A 23,325-nucleotide genomic window follows, 5' to 3' on the forward strand; every position below is an offset into this window, starting at 1 on the left:
AAAATCCACCCCGAGTCAGACTCGGGAATACCGTCAGGGGGGTTAAACAGGACTGTGGGAGAGAGGGTTTAGGGCCAGGACACCCTTTAGTAGTTGCAAAGTTAATTGGCATATTAAATAATATAATAAATATAATATAAATAATATAAAAATAATATGTGGCGCTACCTCACCTACTACACTCCTTGGATTTTATAAAAAATACCAATATGTGAAAAATAGTGATACCATTAATCCTCACATAAAACGAATGAAATGTAATATATAACATTAATAATATAAATAAAGTGCAAATAGTGATAAATGTACAAACATATACCAAAATAATGTGCAAAACAGCTTATAAAGTGCAATATGCTTCTAAAGTGCCAAAAACGTTCCAAAGTGCAATCCCTGTTTCACGCAAATTGGATGCTTTAATAATGTGACCATCAAGCAAATTATAAATCAAGTCCCATAATATAGTAATGAAAAATAATGGAATAAAAGTTCAGTCAATTGAAAGTGCAAAAACTGGGTGCAATCCACTTCAAATAGTGCAAATCCACCAATGCTCTGTGTTCAGTGTAATCCAGGGTGCGCCCCTTGTTTCCCCAGCCTCTCACCTCTATGAACGGCCACTATAGGCCATATGGCGCTGTATGAGCGATGGCCGTCACTCTCTCATCCACCATATATAAACACATGCCATCGATATTCATAGCCATAAATAAATAACGAGGGAGAGAAGAGAAGGGGCTCCAATGCGTAGTATGAATAAAAATAGTTTTTAATAATCCACACAAACACAGTTAAGCAGAGTTTCAAGCACTGTAAACAATGGGTACTTCTGGTCTCGGCCGCGACCGGAAGTGACGGCGATGACACCTGGCTCCTCTCTGACGCGCTGCGTCACCGCTCACGTGACTTTTTCAAAGGGTTAAAGGGTGTTGAACCTTTGAAAAAGTCACGTGAGCGGTGACACAGCAAGGAGGAGCCAGGTGTCATCGTCGTCACTTCTGGCCAAGACCGGAAGTACCCATTGTTTACAGCGCTTGAAACTCTGCTTAATTGTAAGTGTTTATGTGGATTATTAAAAACGATTTTTATTCATGCTACACATTGGAGCCCCTTCTTTTCTCTACCTCATTATTTATTTATGGCTATGAATATCGATGGTGGGCTGAAACTGTGAGGAGTGGATGAGAGAGTGACAGCCATCGCTCATACAGCGTCATATGGCCTATAGTGGCCGTTAATAGAGGTGAGAGGCTGGCAGAAACAAGGGGCGCACCCCGGATTACACTGAGCACAGAGCATTGGTGGATTTGCACTACTTGAAATGGATTGCACCCAGTTTTTGCACTTTCAATTGACTGAACTTTTATTAAGTATTATTATTATTATTATATATTATTTTAAGTTAATTAATCATTACTACATTATGGGACTTGATTTATAATTTGCTTGATGGTCACATTATTGACGAATCCAATTAATGTGGAACACGGATTGCACTTTGAAAAGTTTTTGGCACTTTAGAAGCATATTGCACTTTATAAGCTGTTTTGCACATTATTTTGGTATATGTTTGCACATTTATCACTATTTGCACTTTATTTATATTATTAATGTTTTATATATTGCATTTCATTCGTTTTATGTGAGGATTAATGGTATCACTATTTTTCACATATTGGTATTTTTTTATAAAATTCAAGGAGTGTAGCAGGTGAGGTAGCGCCACATATCATTTATTAATATTCTTGATACTGTGCAGAGATCACTTTTATATGTTAGCAGCTTCCCGGCGTTCTTTTATAGGTATTGGTTGTGCGCATTAGTATTTTCTATATTTTTGAATGTTAATTGGCAGACTCCAAGACTTATATAGGTAGACAGCCACGCAGGGAAAGGCACCCAGCCGGACACCATATTTGCATGTGTAGACATGCTGTCTCCTATGGCAACAATCTTGAACAGTTCCTAACAAAGGTAAATTGAGCCTTTCACTTCCTCTACAATCTCCTATTGTAGATCTTCACTCAACTGAGCTCCCAGTCTCTCTCATTAGACTTGCTGATCCACTGCCACTGGATCTCCTGAGCTCTTCCAACCTTCTCTCTCAGTATCTTCCTCAAGCATCACCCTTTTTTCCCTGCTGGGTCCCTAGCTTGGCATCCAAGATACTCCTCAAGCGTCACCCCACTGCCCTGCTCAGTCCCTGGCTTGACACACAAGGCTGCTCTGCAAGTGTCCCCTCCACTGGCTGGGTCTCTGGCTTGACTCCTGCTGAAGTTTCCCAATTCTTCACTGTCCCCAGTTGGTGAGAATACTGCTCTGATACTTGCTTCAGCTACTCACTGTGGTCCCTGGTAATAAGGTGGATGGTCCCTTAGTGGTGACAGCTTCCTCTCTTTTTACATCATCCCCACCAATCACAGTATCATTATTACTATTTATCAGCAGTGTGGACATGTTCACCTTATGGCCAGGGCCGTCTTTAATATTGATTGGACCCTGGGCAAACATTTTCTTGGGCCCTCCTCCTCCTCCACATGCTTTGAGACATACAATAAATAGCAGCTAGACTCAAAATCAGTTTACTGAATCAGATCCGGAAGCGATTGTGATTGGTTGCCAGAGGTTACAGTTTATCATTACCGCTCACTGACTGGCTGCCAGAGGTTACGGCACACATTATGGCTCCCTGTTACTTTCTAGAGGTTACAGCGCATGACTTCTGCTTGTTGATTGGTTGCCAGAGATTACTGTACATCAGTACTGCTCACTGATTGATTGCTAGAGGTTACTGAACATGTATACCACTCATTAATTGTTTTTTTTAGAGGTTACTGCATATTACTACTGCACACTGATTGGTAGCAAAAGGTTAGTGCACAGCATTACTGCTCACTGATTGGTTACCAAATTTCAGGGTGCTATGGCACCATGTTTTTTTGAAGAAGGGTTCTACCTATAATTTGCTTACTTTTGCAGAACATGATGTAAAGGCTTAATGACCACAATTGTAGGCAGAATTTTCAAGCATGCTTCATTACCTCCACAGTGGGCAGCATTCAGCAGAAGTGATGGTGGATGTGACCTCAGAGGGACATGATATACATATGAATGCTGCCTCTATTTAAATATCAATGCCGTCGTCCACGACTATTTATATATTAATGCCACCACTATTGACATATCAATGCAGGTTATTTACATGTAAACATAGGGTCTGCAGGTGAGCCATCTGTACATGGCAATAGGGCATCTGGGCAGCAGTAGCAGAAGTTTACACTGAGATATCGGGACACAGCACTGGACTAAAACTTCAAGGAATAAAGGAATTTAAACTGGGATAGTTGGCAAGTATGAGGCAGCTGCTTTGGGCCCCACTACAATGATGGGGCCCAGGGCAGCTGCCCCTTTTGCCCTGCCTTAAAAACTGTCCTGCTTATGGGGACTTTTCTGTGTGCCTGTTCCTCCCTCAGTTTCCAGACTTGGCTCCTTTTGGTGGCCTGCGGCTGCGGACCTCATGGGGTTCACTCTTTATTGGCATGAAAGAATCCATCGTGAATGAGTGACTTTTCTCTTCCCCATATGTATATCCTTCCCACACTCTGAATTGTATTTATTGAACCTTATTCTTTTCTAGATTTTGGTGCAAACTACACATGAAGAGTGTTTTGATACACGAAACGCATCGGTTTTACGACATGCTCCAAACAATTAACCCCTGTCCCAGGTTTATATACCAGTGTGTTTTTAGAACTTTTGTGATTTTGTCATTTTAGAATGAGTGCATCACCTATCAATGATTTTTTCCCTGTATTATCTGTATTAATCATTGTTTATATACTGTATGATTTGACTTATTTTATACCTGGGTGTTTATTACAATACCATATTATTGCCTCTCAATAAAATATTTGTTTACAATGGTAACTGTTCCTTTGCCTCACTTACTCACCTAATTTAAAGTCCCAAACCTTTCTGTTTCATGTTAAGAAATCAGTGAGTGCTTGCAAGGCAGAGCTGCTAGCACAAAAGGTGACCAACTTAATAAACAATAAAAACTCAAAGTGCAGCACTGAAAATATTTAGCAATCATATACCAAGCATAGAAGAGAAAAAAATATATACCAGTATCTATTATCAAGACATCATGCACATGGTTATAAAGTGTTCATAAAAAATCCCATAGATATCAAAAAGTCCACAAAGTGAAAATGTGTTCTAACAAATCAAAGAAAAATCCTCTAAAGTGACACTTCCCAGTTTAGTGACTCCAGTGCTCTTCCGTATAAAGTGACTCCAATGCTCTTACATAGAAAGTGACTCCAGTTCTCATCCCTCATTAATATGCTCTCACCAGATTGCCAATGGTAAACAGCATTGGATATAAATCTAATATCAAGGAGAATCGGTGATAGACGCTGAATCGAGCCTCAGATATGGCAACGTGACGTCAGCACGTAAAGGCCCCTCCCAACGCTTTTTTTGTGCATGCACGTTCTCAGGGGATGTGCCTACATCTTCAGTGGATACGTCTTCAGGCGTATCCTCTGAAGACGTGTAGAGGGGCCTTACGTACTGACATCACGCCACCATATCCAAGGTTTAGTTCGGCGGCCATCACTGATTCCCCTTGATTGAGCACTGTCTATCTGGACGATATCCCTCTTGGATGAAACATGTAAGGCTGACCGATGCAAGCATGCTGAATATGGAATTCTGACGATATCTACTGCTATTTTAGACACTCGTGTGTAACTTCAACACTGTAAGTGCAGTACAATAAAGTTTTTATATTTTTTATCTACGGGCTTCACTATGTTTTGTCGCTTCACCTTTTTGCTTTACATGTTATGTGTAAACTATTTGGATTGCTGGAGCCTGAAGTTTAATCAGTCATCCTGATTGCTTCTTTGGATTAATGTATGGTGGTTGAGAGAGATTGACATCAACTAAAATTGTCCGTATCCTGATTATCATCTGCCCATCTGAGAGAGAGTGGAAGTTGTGTCAATAATTTTCTGATGCTCTTCTCTATTTGTGTTCTGGTAAGCAGATTTGATACACATGGGTGTTGTGTGACTTTCCCTGCACTCCTTGGAAATGGTGGATGCTTCCTCACTATCATAAAGTATTTTCTACAGCAGTCTCTTCAATGATTGAATTTGAATAAGCGCTTCACTCTGGACTATATTTTATCGAGTTTGATGATCAACGAACTATGCTGGTGTTTTTTTGCATTGTGTTTTTTTAGCGCTGTTACCCACTTCTATTTGTTAAACATGTTTGTTGCATGGCTCTATCTGCAACAAGCAAGCAGCCATTGAAGTCACCCTGACCTTTATTTGTTCTTGGTCAGTAACTTAGAAGTTACACTAGCAGGCTGTGTTTTCTTTCAGCATAGTTTGGCCTAAGGCCTCATGTACACAGCTGCTGGTAAACAGACGATAAGGAGCAGTTGGGCATTTTTTTCAGCTGCCCCTGAACTCTCCTCTAAGTTATCTTATCAGTACATGTACACAAGGTCATTTATAGTTGTTTCTAGGCAGTTGAGTTTAGAAGCATTTTTTTGGAATGCAAAAAAAATGGGTTCAGACGGTTGTTGAGGGGCAGTGAAATGCCAAATGCCTGTAAAGCCTTGTACACACGGTTGGAGAATCCGTCGGAATGTGTCCTATCGGACCGTGTCGTCAGATAATCCGACTGTGTGTGGTATGCATCGGACTGATTCCGTCGGAATCTCCATCGGACCCAATTTTCCCGACCAACTTGGCCGGTCGGACCTAATCCGATCATGTGTAGAGCATTTTGATCGGACCAAGTGCCACGCATGCTCACATTCAAATTCCGACACGGAAGCGCTCGTTCAGGTAAAACTACTGCTCGTAAACGATATAGCACATTCATCACGCCGCAATGTTAAAAATTCTTTCATGAAGCGCATTCTCTTGTTCTTTACAATGCTGTAAGAACCAACTTCTTTTGATGCTCATAGTCACACACACTTCTCCGAACGGATTTCATTACTCTTTTTTAACCATTTCAGCAATACAATTTTAGTTTGCGTCACATCTACACAATTTTAGATTTATTTTTTATTTTTTGGATGTTTTTGGGGGGGGATTCCCTAAAAATCTCCTTTAAAGACACTTTGCTCATTTCTCCTTATTTTTTATTTTTATTTTTTTGTGTGTAAACTTACAACAACAACATTATTCTATTTTTTAGATTTTGTTTTTCTTTTTTAATCTACAGGAGGTTGTTTAGTGTTGGCACACCTTGTTATTTATTTCACTTTGTTTTTTGGAAATGTACCTGCCTGCTCACAAATAAACTGTACTTTTGGAAGGAAAACACATACGCAAGTATTTCATCCAAACAAAAAATACCTTTATTTCGGTCAGTAACAGATAAAGAGGGAGGCAGCAATGTCGAAACTGGGGATATTCGTGAAGCCTTGGGCCCCCAGGGCACACATCAGCTATTTCAACGCAAAAATTGGTGGCCTGAGGAGTACATATCTGAGGGAGAGAAGTCTGGTCCTGAAGTCCATGAAACCCGGAACAGCAGCAGATGACATCTATGTTCCCAGGTCATCACTCTCTGGTCTTCCTTCCACGCTTCTTTCCAGGCTGTGGCTGTGGTGCTGGAGGTGTGGCAGAAGGAGGAGGAGGAGCAGGGGCATGGGCCAAACGACACAAGTGTGTTTCTGGTGTCATTTGGCCCAACAGACCCGTGTTGAGGGTTTGGAGAATAACCTGCTCACACAAGATCTGTTGCCCCTGCTCCATTTTCTCAAGCTTGCATGCAACCAAGGCGGCAAAGGCCTCTTGGTAGGTGGGTTTGGCTTGGAGTGCCGCAGAAGCCTCACCAATCAGCCTCAGGACCGACTCCTCAACATTCCCCCCCTTTCTCACCCTTCTGCGTGGAAGGCGGAGGGGAGGGACCTGGCATTCGGTGAGGCTCCTTTGGCTGCTCAAAATAAAGTGGGGATGTGTGCGCTAGCTTTTAAAAACCAAAAATATCAAAAAATACCCTAAATAGCAACCAGGTGTAAATATACGTAAAATTTGTGAACCAACACAAATAATTAAAATATAAATAGAAAGTGTAAAAGTATTTACACCTGGTTGCTATTTAGGGTATTTTTTGATATTTTTGTTTTTTAAAAGCTAGCGCACACACCCCCACTTTATTTTAGTCTATACATTGAGAGTTAACTCATACAGTGATTGCTGCTTCTTTTTCATCCACCTTTCCCTATTTTTCATAGAGCGCGGAAGCCCACAGATATACATTCCTTTGGCTGCCCACCGCCTAGCTGATGCTTACCCCCCCTCCTCCTGGCTGACACTTTCCACAGCCACCTCCTGGCTGCTGCATTCCACACCCTCCTGGTCATGGCTGAGTTCTTACTGTGAATGAAAAAGGGACATAGTTTGAGTTTTTGGTTCATCAAACACACACAATTTTCACATCAACACTGTTGCAAATTGTTAACCAATAGAAAAGACTATCATTCTGAGCCCAGCATTTTTCTTTCTTGTCCCAAAGGTTTTGGCCATTACTGTCTATTGATATTTAAAACACTTTCAAAACTCACCAATTAGGGAGCAGAAATCAAGTTAACATCATTCATTTTGACTCCACAAATATGTACAACAATACTATACCTGGCTCAAGCTGGGCTCCTCCAGTTCTTCCCGAGTGGAAGGCCCAGGTTGTGCGTCGGAAGACTCAGTGGGTGTGGAATGTAGCATAGAAAGACGCGTGGAAGGAAGAGTAGAGAGGGATTCTCTGGCCTCAGCCTGGTCTGCCAGAAAATGCATCCTGTCATAATACCACAGGGTGGGGACATAAACCTCAGCTGCTGAAGCTCCAGATTTCATGGACATCAGCACCTTATTCCTCTCCTTCATATATGTACTCCTGAGGTTCCCAATTTTCTTTTTGATATATTTGTCATCTGCCCTGTGGACCACGGGCTTCACAAACTCAACCAGTTCCAACAGTGCTGCCTTCCTCTTTGGTCTGTTACTATACAGAGGGTGCGTGGTTTGCCACAGGATTGGCATGTCTCGGTATTTATCGATGAACAGAGGGAGGAAGCTATAATCATTAAACCCGTCCATAATGTCTGCAAGACACAACACAAGACAAACCCTAATGTCAGGCTAAACTCCACTAATGCAGGCCTCATCTAGAAGCAGTGTAGCCTAGTGATGTGCCAAGTTCCAAATTTTACCTTCGTTTGCGCGTTCGTCGCCTCAGCTTCTCCCTCTGTTTACAGATCGTATGGATGACACACGCATGTTACGTTTTATATACAGTGCGCATGCGTGCAACTCCACCCGCCCCTGACGTTCTTTCCAGACTATTCCCCGCCCCTTCGCTTCCGGCGCAGTGGGGAGAGCACATGGCGGAGAGAACACAGGTGCGCACTAATAATTACACTAACGAGGAGGAGGGTGAGGAAAGCCCGGAGCCTGAAACGTCCCGATCCAGGAAGACAAAATTTAAGGCCGCAAATATGTATTTTGGAGAGATGTTGGAGATGGTGGACATATTGAACAGGACCGACTATGATGGAAAGTATGGACCTTACCCAAACCCAAATATCAGAAAGGCCAAGATCATGAATAAAGTTTTGAAGATTCTTCTGCATAATTTTGGGGTACACTGATCCATGGATCACCTGAGAAAATGCTGGTCAGACCTGAAACCGAGGGAGCACGAGCAGTACATAAGGATCAAGCGTGTTCTTGACAAAAGTAAGTAGTTGTCTTGTGTTCATATCATTATTATTAAACGAAAAAACATAAGCCGCGCTTAAACAAAGAAAAATGTGACCAACTACTTGTACAGTAGTATTAAGATATACACTATACAGGGTACAACAACCCTATAAAAATGTGTGCGTAATGTAGAACACATATGTATTAATGTTCCAGATTCAAAACCTCACTACTGTGATTCACTATATATAATAAGAATACATGACATAACTTATAAATACGAGAAATATATAAAACATCAACACCCATTGTATAAACAATAAGTCTGTGTATAGAACGCCAAAATGATTGACGTAAGGCTGTAAATATAAAACCTCTAAAAATAAAACATAATGTTCATGTAATCCAAACTGAGAAAAAGTCGTGTTCAATCCACCACCAACATGTGTTGAGATTTGCTGCTTACCAGACGAATATGACCCCCCACTACAGAGGGTCACACAGAGCTCTATGAAATTGTGCACCACTTCCAGCCACGGGGGAGGGGATTCCACGATGTCCTCCTGACCTTGCTGCTTCAAAGGCTCTTGGGAAGAAAAGCTCGCTCCCGTATACTTGGCTCAAGGTCCAAAAGAAGGACTCAAAGGCAGGGGCATCAAAATCATAAAGGGAGATAAAACTCAAAATAGTGTAAAACCCTTTTATTTTGGGATAAAAAATATAAAAATACACTTACAGATGTGTAAAAGAAAATACGCCTTAAGTCCGTGGCGCCGGCCGGACGCACACGGACAGACCCGTTCTCCTGGAACCCGTCACAAACACGAGGTGATAAGTAGCGTACCGCTCAGCCCTACGCGTTTCGCAACAAAATTGCGTCATCCAGGGGCACGAGCGGCACGCTGTGTCACCTCCATTTATATGTCTCCAATCATTCAAGCCTCACTCTGGGCACCTGGCTTTTCCCGCCAAAACCAAGCCTCAAAATGAAGTCAGCACCCGATTCGTCAGGCGCTTGATATCAAAGGTCAATCCCACCCAAATAACCGCCCCCATAGGTAGCCTGTCATGTCAAATCAACTGAGTCATGTTAGACAAGTAATAATGGTGTCTTACTGCAATACATAGACCAAGTTTATAGATATATACCTCTATTCCAGCAGGAAAATAAGGAAGGAGGAAGGGAAATGCACGTGAATTGCCAAAAGCGATCTCTGACCCCACTTCCGGTTCATGACCAAGCCTCATTATCATCCCTATACAACTTCCTGTCCTGCATGAACTGGCCTATCAACCGTTGTTATTCGACAGAAGGCTGCCCAAATATATCCCCCCTCAGTGCATATACATAACACCCACCTTTTTAAATGACAGAAACCAGATGAGCATCCAGTACAGACCTGGGACACCCCGTCCGGACCGCCTATGCCCCACTTCCGGTTCCTGGCACTCGGACGTATGCCCCACTTCCTGTCCTCACTACCTCCGCCTATGCCCCACTTCCGGTGTGTGGCATCCAAGAGTGTGCCCCACTTCCTGTCATGGTAAGCTTCCGGTCTCAGGTACCCAATGAGACCATGCGCCCGAAGTAGCCAATCCTCACTCGCATCTAGTGAGGTCACTTCCGACGTATAGCCAGACGGGGCAAGATCCTCCGTATACCGGTACCGTCGGCCCACACCTTTGCAGTGCGCAGCCTCCGGTGATCTCCCGCCTGCCGCGCACGCGCAGCACCGCCGCCGACAGTGGCAATACATGCCTTCAATCCCAATATTGACAGCTATAACTGCGCCCCCCAGTGTCCAAATGTTACAATTACATCACAAACAACATACATATATTTCCAATCCATGTAGGTGACATCCAGAACACCCTACTGCAAACCAGTACACCAGGTCCAGTGCTCTTAGAGGGTACATTCAAAAATAAAAGATGAGTCACTACAACCCAGCATCATACATCTCCCACATTGCAACCATGAACTCGGGGTACATTAAAAATCACCCACACTCCCAACCCCAGGTGCACCATCAAAAATGTCCCCAGAGTTATTTTGGAGCCGCCGGCCCAGAGCGGGGGTCTGATGAAAGGAGCTCACAGTGTCATGGGAGGAATAAAGACAATAAGACGGAATACCTATTATTTAGCCCTACTAAACTAATGATGGAAATTACGTCCATCATTTTTGAAATCATATCCATCAAAAAATAATATAACAGAATTACTAATAGGCACATTGTAGTAGATGACCGAGATGAATCTGATATAGACTCCGATATTGACCCCACACTCTATGTGGCACCCAACCCCCCAAGGGGGCCCATGGGGTGACCAGGAGCCGGAAGAATGTAGCAAGGATGGGAGCGCCCTCATGAATTATTAATGAAGGCGTTCACATCCGTGTCAACATTCAAACCAAAGGGAACGTAGGTTTTAAGTCTATAAATCCAGGCCATTTCCTGTCTGGAAATTTCCCTGACCAATAACCCACCCCTCCAATGGGGTCTGTACTTGTCAATACCCACAAATAGTGAGTTGGAGGGGTCTCTGTTGTGTACTTGGTCAAAATGACGTGATACCGGATGTTTGTCGAAACCTCTCCTGATATTGCCAATATGTTCATTGAGCCTCGTCTTTAGTGCCCTTTTGGTCCTCCCTACATATTGGAGGCCGCAAGGGCACTGTATCAGGTGCACAACCCCCTCAGATGAACAGGTGATGAATGATTCAATATCATAGGATCTTGATGTACTCGTAGATGAAAACTTATAAATCCTCCTATCTTTGCAACCATTCAAAGTACAAATTTGGCAATTCCTGCACTTATAATAGCCTTTCATATCCTGAAAGAATGATCTAATCGCCCTTGGTGGGTCGTGTACGCTTGGTGCCACATGGCTCCCCAAGGATGACGCTCCCTTAAAAATCACCTGTGGTTTGGGTGGTAAAATAGTGCCTAGAACTGAATCACTTGTTAGTAGGTGCCAGTGTTTTTGTATCAATTGTTTGATGTTACGGTGCTGCACTGAAAAAGTGGTGATGAATGGAACCCCATTTGTTGCCACCGTGTTGGCAGATCTGCTCTCCCCTAACAGTGCTGCCCTATCCTTGGCTCGAACCGTTTGGAGGGCTTTTGACAGGTCCTCACTGCTATATCCCTTTTCCAAAAATCTATTTGAAAGAAGAGCTGCCTGGTCCTCAAAAACGTTTATTTCGGTGCAATTGCGTCTCAGGCGGGTAAACTGTCCCTTGGGTACAGCCCTCAACCAGGGTTCGTGATGACAGCTGTCTAAGGGGATGTAGGAATTCCGATCAGTTGTTTTAAAAAAAGTTGATGTTATAAAGCGGTCATCCTCTATCTTAATTCTGAGATCCAAAAAACAGATCTCCGTTTGACTGGCCTCAAAATTGAACCTAATGCCCCTATCGTTAACATTAAGGTTGGCCATGAAGGATTTCAGTTCAGTCTCTGTTCCGTCCCACAGGAGGAGGACGTCATCAATATACCGTGCCCATAGGGCCACTTCCGGTCTCCTAGGGGCATCGATGACGTCCTCCTCCCACTTGGCCATGAACAGATTGGCCAGGCTGGGGGCATATTTGGCCCCCATGGCCACTCCCCTATCTTGCCGATAAAATTGGTTATCGAACCAAAAATAGTTGTGACTTGCTGCATATTCCAAAAGTTCCATAATTAACTTGATCTGTGTGGGTACAAGGCCCGATCCCCTCTCTAAGTACAGCTTAACCGCTTCCAGGCCTAATTGGTGAGGGATAATGGTGTAAAGTGACGTTACATCAGCTGTTACCAGCCATAAACCCCTCTTGGGGGTTAGGCCGGCCAAGATATTAATAACTTGTTTCGTGTCCTTAATATAGGACGGCATGGTGTGAACTAATGGCTGTAAAAAATGATCAATGTACTTGCCCACCCGGGACGTGACGGAATCGATACCGCTCACTATCGGGCGTCCCGGGGGGCAAGCATGCACAGGCAAGTAACACTCTTGTGTATCTTGGGGAGATAGTAGATAATGGGCGTACGAGGGGCCCGTGGTACCAAAAACAGCCTCTCCTTATCATTAAGAATGCCCTTACGGAAACCCTGGGCCACAATGTTTTCAAGAGTCTTTTTATACTGCAGAACAGGGTTTCTGTTCAAAATGGTATATGTATCATTATCCTCCAAGATACGGTACATCTCCTTTAAATAATCCTCACGGTCCAACACAACAATCCCCCCCCCCTTATCTGCTGGCCGAATGACTAAAGCCTTGTTAGTACACAGTGAATCCAGCCCAGCCTCAAGGTCCCTCTGCATCCTGACCTTCCTCACTTTAAGGGACTCCAGGTCGCGCAGCATCACATCCCTAAAGACCTTGATATTAGGTGGTATAGGGCCGGGGGGGTTGAAAAGAGATGCGTTGGAAAGGTTAGAGTGTTGAAACTCAGACCTGGTTCTCCCTCCATCAGAGATTGGATTATTGAGCATATATCTTTTAATATTAAGTTTACGGACGTATTTGTGAATATCCATATAAGTCTGAAACTTACTCATGTTCCTAGGTGGGGCAAATTTTAAACCTTTGTCCAATAATTTTTTCTCGGAGTCCGACAGAATCTGTTTGCTCAAATTGAAAATCCCTGACCCTATGGTCTCCTTCTTTTTAGCTGACTGGATTCTCCTCCCCCCTCTGCTTCCTCTCTTCATTCTACGGGCCTTTTTACGCCCCTGTTGTCCCTGGGAAAATCCAGACTGTGACCACCTCTCATCCTGGGAGAATCTGGAAATTGTCAGATGTTTCTAAATCGGACAGGGGGAAAAAACGATTTTGGGTATTAATCCCAACATCGTAATTGTCTCTCACCCTATTTTGAAATGGCACCTGAGTCCAATCAGGTCCCTGTACCGAATTATGTGGGGGACGTCTATTTTGAGGGCCACTTTGTGTCCACCTCATGTTTGGATGTTGGTATACGTCGGGACCATAGGTCGTATCCCTTCTCCAACCATGGGGTGGAACACCGGAATGGCGTTGTCCCATCCCTCTATTAGGTGGCCTTGATTCTAAATTTGGTCTATTGTATGTGTTACCCCTTCTAGGAGACTGGTGGGGGCCTTGTTGCGTTCGAGCCAATCTGTTCATGGCCAAGTGGGAGGAGGACGTCATCGATGCCCCTAGGAGACCGGAAGTGGCCCTATGGGCACGGTATATTAATGACGTCCTCCTCCTGTGGGACGGAACAGAGACTGAACTGAAATCCTTCATGGCCAACCTTAATGTTAACGATAGGGGCATTAGGTTCAATTTTGAGGCCAGTCAAACGGAGATCTGTTTTTTGGATCTCAGAATTAAGATAGAGGATGACCGCTTTATAACATCAACTTTTTTTAAAACAACTGATCGGAATTCCTACATCCCCTTAGACAGCTGTCATCACGAACCCTGGTTGAGGGCTGTACCCAAGGGACAGTTTACCCGCCTGAGACGCAATTGCACCGAAATAAACGTTTTTGAGGACCAGGCAGCTCTTCTTTCAAATAGATTTTTGGAAAAGGGATATAGCAGTGAGGAAAAAAGGGTGGGTTGCGCTACAAAAAATTAAGAAAATACGTTTACATGAAAAGACTCATAAAAACATTGACTTAATTGTGTATCTATCCTATATAGAAAAAATAACAAATACACCTTAATATAGTTTCCCAAAAGAACCCTAAATGACAGTGAATGTTCAAAGAGAAAATATATTAATTAAACCTAAACAAATAAATATGGATACAAAATATATATGTATACCAACTATACCTAAAAATAAAAATCGTATTAGGTATCAGAATAATGAATGAAGACCCTTAAGTAATATAAACAATCATATTATGATGTTAACCCTGCGAAAATAGCAAACAATATAAAATCCACTGTTCCGTTGTCTTAAACCATTAGGGAAACATGGATATAGAAATTAATTGTGAACATAACATAAAGTGTTTGCAATGTTCAAAAAGTCCATATACAGTCTCTATTTGCAAGGTATTCCGCAGTGAAATGGTGACAGCATAAAGATCCAAAACGAACGTGACTCGTGCTTAACCTCCACCAAAGATATTACTGCCGCTTACCAAAAATGAGTGGTTCTTTGTCATAGAGAACCATATAGAGCAGGTGACTGATTCCCCCAGTCCAGGGTTTCCACGGATGGATGTGAAGAAACTCCAGAATCCGTTCGCCTCTCGATTTGCTCCCGTTCACAGATTAGAATAAAAGGTAAAAGACTCACAATAGTGTAAAACCCAAATATATCTTTAATCGAACGTAAGAGACAAATGCGCACTTACAGAAATGAAGATAAAAACGATCGTTTCAGCGAAACCGAGCCGGCCGGACTCGATTCGCGCCCGTTATACCGTAAACATACAACACGAGATGGTGGCGTCAGGACGTCGCTCCTCCTCCCTAGGTTAAGCACGAGTCACGTTCGTTTTGGATCTTTATGCTGTCACCATTTCACTGCGGAATACCTTGCAAATAGAGACTGTATATGGACTTTTTGAACATTGCAAACACTTTATGTTATGTTCACAATTAATTTCTATATCCATGTTTCCCTAATGGTTTAAGACAACGGAACAGTGGATTTTATATTGTTTGCTATTTTCGCAGGGTTAACATCATAATATGATTGTTTATATTACTTAAGGGTCTTCATTCATTATTCTGATACCTAATACGATTTTTATTTTTAGGTATAGTTGGTATACATATATATTTTGTATCCATATTTATTTGTTTAGGTTTAATTAATATATTTTCTCTTTGAACATTCACTGTCATTTAGGGTTCTTTTGGGAAACTATATTAAGGTGTATTTGTTATTTTTTCTATATAGGATAGATACACCATTAAGTCAATGTTTTTATGAGTCTTTTCATGTAAACGTATTTTCTTAATTTTTTGTAGCGCAACCCACCCTTTTTTCCTTTATGCCAAATGTAGTATAACATTTGGGTTGCTGCTTTTCTATAATTTTTGTTTGTTAAGCGCGGTTTTCCCTCTTTTTTCTTTTTTTTATATAGCAGTGAGGACCTGTCAAAAGCCCTCCAAACGGTTCGAGCCAAGGATAGGGCAGCACTGTTAGGGGAGAGCAGATCTGCCAACACGGTGGCAACAAATGGGGTTCCATTCATCACCACTTTTTCAGTGCAGCACCGTAACATCAAACAATTGATACAAAAACACTGGCACCTACTAACAAGTGATTCAGTTCTAGGCACTATTTTACCACCCAAACCACAGGTGATTTTTAAGGGAGCGTCGTCCTTGGGGAGCCGTGTGGCACCAAGCGTACACGACCCACCAAGGGCGATTAGATCATTCTTTCAGGATATGAAAGGCTATTATAAGTGCAGGAATTGCCAAATTTGTACTTTGAATGGTTGCAAAGATAGGAGGATTTATAAGTTTTCATCTACAAGTACATCAAGATCCTATGATATTGAATCATTCATCACCTGTTCATCTGAGGGGGTTGTGTACCTGATACAGTGCCCTTGCGGCCTCCAATATGTAGGGAGGACCAAAAGGGCACTAAAGACGAGGCTCAATGAACATATTGGCAATATCAGGAGAGGTTTCGACAAACATCCGGTATCACGTCATTTTGACCAAGTACACAACAGAGACCCCTCCAACTCACTATTTGTGGGTATTGACAAGTACAGACCCCATTGGAGGGGTGGGTTATTGGTCAGGGAAATTTCCAGACAGGAAATGGCCTGGATTTATAGACTTAAAACCTACGTTCCCTTTGGTTTGAATGTTGACACGGATGTGAACGCCTTCATTAATAATTCATGAGGGCGCTCCCATCCTTGCTACATTCTTCCGGCTCCTGGTCACCCCATGGGCCCCCTTGGGGGGTTGGGTGCCACATAGAGTGTGGGGTCAATATCGGAGTCTATATCAGATTCATCTCGGTCATCTACTACAATGTGCCTATTAGTAATTCTGTTATATTATTTTTTGATGGATATGATTTCAAAAATGATGGACGTAATTTCCATCATTAGTTTAGTAGGGCTAAATAATAGGTATTCCGTCTTATTGTCTTTATTCCTCCCATGACACTGTGAGCTCCTTTCATCAGACCCCCGCTCTGGGCCGGCGGCTCCAAAATAACTCTGGGGACATTTTTGATGGTGCACCTGGGGTTGGGAGTGTGGGTGATTTTTAATGTACCCCGAGTTCATGGTTGCAATGTGGGAGATGTATGATGCTGGGTTGTAGGGACTCATCTTTTATTTTTGAATGTACCCTCTAAGAGCACTGGACCTGGTGTACTGGTTTGCAGTAGGGTGTTCTGGATGTCACCTACATGGATTGGAAATATATGTATGTTGTTTGTGATGTAATTGTAACATTTGGACACTGGGGGGCGCATTTATAGCTGTCAATATTGGGATTGAAGGCATGTATTGCCACTGTCGGCGGCGGTGCTGCGCGTGCGCGGCAGGCGGGAGATCACCGGAGGCTGCGCACTGCAAAGGTGTGGGCCGACGGTACCGGTATACGGAGGATCTTGCCCTGTCTGGCTATACGTCGGATGCGACGTGAGGCTGTGGGGGCGGGATCGCCATGGCCGCGCACCGGAAGTGACCTCACTAGATGCGAGTGAGGATTGGCTACTTCGGGCGCATGGTCTCATTGGGTACCTGAGACCGGAAGCTTACCATGACAGGAAGTGGGGCACACTCTTGGATGCCACACACCGGAAGTGGGGCATAGGCGGAGGTAGTGAGGACAGGAAGTGGGGCATACGTCCGAGTGCCAGGAACCGGAAGTGGGGCATAGGCGGTCCGGACGGGGTGTCCCAGGTCTGTACTGGATGCTCATCTGGTTTCTGTCATTTAAAAAGGTGGGTGTTATGTATATGCACTGAGGGGGGATATATTTGGGCAGCCTTCTGTCGAATAACAACGGTTGATAGGCCAGTTCATGCAGGACAGGAAGTTGTATAGGGATGATAATGAGGCTTGGTCATGAACCGGAAGTGGGGTCAGAGATCGCTTTTGGCAATTCACGTGCATTTCCCTTCCTCCTTCCTTATTTTCCTGCTGGAATAGAGGTATATATCTATAAACTTGGTCTATGTATTGCAGTAAGACACCATTATTACTTGTCTAACATGACTCAGTTGATTTGACATGACAGGCTACCTATGGGGGCGGTTATTTGGGTGGGATTGACCTTTGATATCAAGCGCCTGACGAATCGGGTGCTGACTTCATTTTGAGGCTTGGTTTTGGCGGGAAAAGCCAGGTGCCCAGAGTGAGGCTTGAATGATTGGAGACATATAAATGGAGGTGACACAGCGTGCCGCTCGTGCCCCTGGATGACGCAATTTTGTTGCGAAACGCGTAGGGCTGAGCGGTACGCTACTTATCACCTCGTGTTTGTGACGGGTTCCAGGAGAACGGGTCTGTCCGTGTGCGTCCGGCCGGCGCCACGGACTTAAGGCGTATTTTCTTTTACACATCTGTAAGTGTATTTTTATATTTTTTATCCCAAAATAAAAGGGTTTTACACTATTTTGAGTTTTATCTCCCTTTATGATTTTGATGCCCCTGCCTTTGAGTCCTTCTTTTGGACCTTGAGCCAAGTATACGGGAGCGAGCTTTTCTTCCCAAGAGCCTTTGAAGCAGCAAGGTCAGGAGGACATCGTGGAATCCCCTCCCCCGTGGCTGGAAGTGGTGCACAATTTCATAGAGCTCTGTGTGACCCTCTGTAGTGGGGGGTCATATTCGTCTGGTAAGCAGCAAATCTCAACACATGTTGGTGGTGGATTGAACACGACTTTTTCTCAGTTTGGATTACATGAACATTATGTTTTATTTTTAGAGGTTTTATATTTACAGCCTTACGTCAATCATTTTGGCGTTCTATACACGGACTTATTGTTTATACACTGGGTGTTGATGTTTTATATATTTCTCGTATTTATAAGTTATGTCATGTATTCTTATTATATATAGTGAATCACAGTAGTGAGGTTTTGAATCTGGAACATTAATACATATGTGTTCTACATTACGCACACATTTTTATAGGGTTGTTGTACCCTGTATAGTGTATATCTTAATACTACTGTACAAGTAGTTGGTCACATTTTTCTTTGTTTAAGCGCGGCTTATGTTTTTTCGTTTACCTATTTTGCTTGTATGTGATACAGTGAAGCCGCAGCTGAACACCTTTGATACTTTTTATTATTTAAGAAATTCACAATTATTTCACACACTTCACAATCTTTCACCTTAGCGCAGTTTGTTTCCCCTTTTTTTCTATATCATTATTATTGCTTGCATACTGCTCCATGTGCTTTGAGTTCATGTTGTGCATTTTAAAATGGCCACTTTCAAGTTCATGGTTTCATTCGTTCATAGGAAACATCATTCTTCCAGTAAGTATTCTAGCTGAACACAGTGTCCCCAATAATGTTATGACCTTGAAGCTCGGCCAAAATAAACAATTGAACAACACTTCCAAACAATGTTTCATATTGTTAATTCTTCCCTCTGTGTGCTAATTCTTTATTTTTTCAAAATCTCAAAGGGGGGAGAAGACTCGGCAAGTATGAGGACACTAGGGACCCCACCCCTCACAAAGAAGGACAACTTCCAAAAGCAGAAACAGAGGAGCAGGAGGAGGAGGAGGAGGAAGGAGAGATCGTGCAGGTTGGGCAAATTGTCACCACAACAGGTGAGTGTCGGAGAACACAGCTTCCAGTAAGCTCATCAATGTATGTCACCATATTTATATGACATGTTGTTTTTTTTTTGCTTTGTTTTGTATGTGATGTGGAAGAAGATTCCCGTTTTACCAGTGAAAGTGCCCAGATCGGGGAGATAATGGGGTGCAATCGGGATTGGGAACATATCCTGCAAAACATCAATGATGTTAATTGAAATTTGAAGAACATCGTTGATGTTTTGGGGAGAGTGTGAAACACCCCAAACTAGATAGGGTCCTATTTTTGGAATTTTACTAACAAGATGTTGTATTTCTCAAAATTCTAAATTTGGAAGATGCACAGAGTGTGTAAACATGCATTATCTCCCTTCATGGGGGATCGATGTACGTGTTTTGTGTAAAGTGTCTGAGATGAAGGGGTTGCAGCCCCAAAGCATGTACATTGATCCCCCATGATGGGAAATAGCACATGTTGACACACTGTGTGCATCTTCCAAATTTGGATTTTTCAGGGGTGACACCCCATGTGATGAAGGCAATATCAGACCAGTTTGTACATAATCATGTCTGATATTGTCTTCACTTTTCAAAGTTGAACTTTGTAAGTTCATGTGTTCTGTATTTTACAGTTACATGCCTGTTTACCCAAAAACAACAAGTAAACAAAATTTTTATTAAACTCTGTTTTGGAAACACACAATTTCTTGGTTGGTTGTAAAAACCTTTTCAAAACGCACATGTGAATGTGGTTGGATTAAACAGTTAAATTAGCAACAATGTGTGGCTTCCTTTTTCATGGCAACAAAAATGTATTTGAAGTACAATTTAAGTTTGTGCTGAGAAGGAGTGTGATTTACTAAAGGCAACTCCACTTTGCACTCCAAGTGCAGTTTCAGGTGTACTTTTGCAGTACACTTGTAGTGCATAGTGTATGTGCCTTTAGTAAAAAGCACCCACAGTGAGGTGTAAATTTTGACAATCATGCAATTTTCCTGCCATGGTGCTGAAAATGAGCATGATTTTGGTCAGTAATGCACTACATACATTAGTTACCAAAAAAGAAGGTGTGTGTGTAGCAGACCCACAACATAATAAGATTATCTGAAGAAGAGACTGTCCCCTCATCTCGCTCTGAACTTGGGTTTGCACTGTTGGTGAAAAAGGCACAACTTGATAAAACCTAATTATACCTAGGAGACACCTAAAACCAAGCCAAGCAGTAAATGAAGGAGTTTCAGATCAAAATTTATTTTTAAAATGCCGCTCAGACATTGTCTGGCATATCAATGGCCCCCCCTACCTACAAAGTAGTCCATGTATTGGGTTCTAACATCACGGGCGCTTTGGGGGGGCAAGCCAGGATGAGCATGTTGAAGTCCCGTGAGGTTAACTGCATTGTCCATCAAGTCTGCTTCTTGTTGGCCAACTGAGACCGCATAGTTCACAGAAACTTTTTCAAAAAATTGTGAAGAACACAGCACGCCAGCACTATGTGATTCAGTTTGTATTCCGCCATGTGAATAGGCGTAAGAAAAAGGCGGAACCGGCTGGCCAGTATACCAAAAGTGTTCTCCACCACTCTTCGGGCTCTGGACAGGCGGAAATTAAAAATACTCTGGTCTGGGGTGAGGGTCCTCATGGGGAAAGGCCGCATCAGATGGTTCGCCAGGGCAAACGCCTCATCCGCGAAGACCAACGGGAGTCCTTCCTGACTCTCCTCTGGGGGTGGCAAGCCCAGACTGCCACTCTGGAGACGCCAGTAGAACTCCGTCCGTGCGAAGACTCCACCATCCGACATCCGTCCATTTTGCCCCACGTCCACATACAAAAACTCATATGTCGTAGACACCACCGCCAACATCACGATACTATGAAACCCCTTATAATTATAATAGTACGACCCCGAGTTGGGTGGTGGGACGATGCGGACGTGCTTCCCATCTATTGCTCCTCCACAATTGGGAAAGTCCCAACGACTGGCAAAGTGGGAGGCCACAGTCTGCCATTCCTGTGGTGTTGAAGGACACTGTGGAGTGAAACAAGAACAAAAATTATTAATTTGACCAATCAACATTCCAAGCAGATTACACACAAACATTTTGTGACTAAATTAGTCAAACATTTTGGGAACTGAGTATTTAAAGCCTAAAGTCTAATGTCCCCTTATGAGAGTCATCACCCCCCCCCATCCCCCCCATCTGATGGGCCCTTGCTAAAAAATGAGGGGGGGGGATGTTTAGGACAGGTAACCCTCTCCACTTGATTGAGAGTTGAATGGCTAAATAATGTGTGATACTTTGGGAAGCCCCTCCTTAGTTACACTATTGGCAGCCCACGGGACAGGTAAGAAGTGTCATAATAACCAAAATTAACCAAAATGTAAGCACTTTTTGACATTCTGATATTACATATCCAGATAATTAATAGGTTAAAACCAAAAAAAAAAAAACATTTGAAAGTATTGAGGCAGGCCCTTGCACTACATGCTTAGATGAATTCATCCATAAATGTGAGCATCAAAAAGGTAGGTATAGTGTGTATTGAGTTTGGTAAAGTCAGCAGATAGAGGATTGCTATCAGCTGAGCTAGCAGTTGGGGGGAGGGGGGTTCCTAATGAGTTTGGCACAACCCCCCCCCCCCAAAAAAAACATTCTGCATGAATTGAAGCACACACATCACATTTGTACACATTTTAGGGGGTGTTTAGGGTAAAGCAATACTATGGAGCTGACAAAAGACATTTTTAAGTGACTAGACTATAGTTTTATGGGCCAAGAAGAGCATGGTGGGGAAGTTAGTGAGGCAAATATGCCTGAGGACAAAGGGGCAGAGCATATGAATTAGAGCATATTGCAATGATGGAAATTAGGGAATGAGGAAAGAAATGCAAGACATTAGCAATCATGAAATACATAGAATGTGATGTTAAAGGATAAAACTTACCTTCATATAGTCCTTCTGCAGGACCTGAATGATGGCAGAACAGGTCTCTGGAATAATGATCCCCAGAGCCTGGGGGGGAGATGCCTGTAGAGAACTTGAGGTACTGAAGGCTTCTCCCAGTCGCCAAGTAGCGCAAGTGTCGATGAGCCTCTGCTCCGGAGTGATGGCTTGTCGCATGCAGGTATCCTGCCTGGTGATTTAAGGGTTCAGCAAAGCCAGCAGACGGTGAAAAACGGGGTCCGTCATCTGGAGATAATTCCTGAAATCATCAGGATTATTCTCCTGGATCTCACGGAGCAAAGGCATGTGCGAGAACTGGTCACGCTGGCGCAACCAATTCTTGGTCCACAAACGCCTCCCCTCCCTGTTCATGGACCGGGCTTGTGTCAAAGTAGCAACCCCAACACGAAGCCCCTGCACAGCAAAAACTCTACGACGAGTACGTAGAGGAAACATGGTTTGAAAACGGTTGGCTGGTCAGAACGGACACCAGAAAGCACAGATAAACAGCAAGGCCTGAAAGAACGACCTGAATAGCAGAAGCAAGCAGACAATAAGAAATGCCTTTCAAAGCGTACTATTCCAAGATATAGTCCACAATGATCAACAAATACTTACTGACTGCACGCACTGATTATCAGATACGCAAAGACAAGCACAAACTGAAGAGCTGTAGCGATCTAAATCACAAATCTGAAAAGCACGAATCGTCTCTCACCAAACTTCTACTAACATGCGATAGACACGTGATCAGCAGAAGGAGCCCAAAGGGTGCCGGACGTGGTGCTGAACTTCCTTTTTCTGGTCCCGCCGTACACGGCTTACGTCGCCGCGTTCTTGGCAACCGCTAAATCAGACAACTTGGCCCGACCGTGTGTATGCAACAGTTTCGGACACAACGACGG

The sequence above is a fragment of the Lithobates pipiens genome, unplaced genomic scaffold (assembly GCF_037356315.1).
Source record: "Lithobates pipiens isolate NorthernLeopardFrog02 unplaced genomic scaffold, aLitPip1_a1.2 Scaffold_3, whole genome shotgun sequence".
Classification (NCBI taxonomy): domain Eukaryota; kingdom Metazoa; phylum Chordata; class Amphibia; order Anura; family Ranidae; genus Lithobates; species Lithobates pipiens.